Below are 316 nucleotides of genomic sequence, written 5' to 3' on the forward strand. Positions count from 1 at the left end.
CTAAAGAACATCTTGGTCTAGAAACTTCTGGAATGCTGAAATTTTATATTTAATAGGCATTGTCCCTGATTGAATAATAAAAAAATGAATTAAAAATTATATTTCTGTATAAATTATATACAGTATATATATTAAAAAAAATATATATATATATACTTATATACTGTATAATTTATACAGAAACTTAGGAGTGCCATAAATTAAAATCAGTTTGAAAACTGTCATAACAGCAGATGAACCAACATGTCACATTAATAAAGCTTTTTCCGTGATCCAAACCCATAAGAAACCCACCACAGATTTCCTGCACTAAAAC

At 26.3% G+C, this 316-nt stretch overlaps 1 protein-coding gene across 1 annotated transcript in view; it reads right to left on the reverse strand.

Moving 5' to 3' along the window:
• LOC107734596 (rho GTPase-activating protein 9) overlaps positions 1-316 on the reverse strand; it is a 51,016-nt gene that overhangs the window by 5,463 nt on the left and 45,237 nt on the right. The gene's annotated exons all lie outside the window — the stretch shown is intronic.

Source organism: Sinocyclocheilus rhinocerous, unplaced genomic scaffold (genome assembly GCF_001515625.1).
Source record: "Sinocyclocheilus rhinocerous isolate Xijiao unplaced genomic scaffold, SAMN03320098_v1.1 scaffold2145, whole genome shotgun sequence".
Taxonomy (NCBI): domain Eukaryota; kingdom Metazoa; phylum Chordata; class Actinopteri; order Cypriniformes; family Cyprinidae; genus Sinocyclocheilus; species Sinocyclocheilus rhinocerous.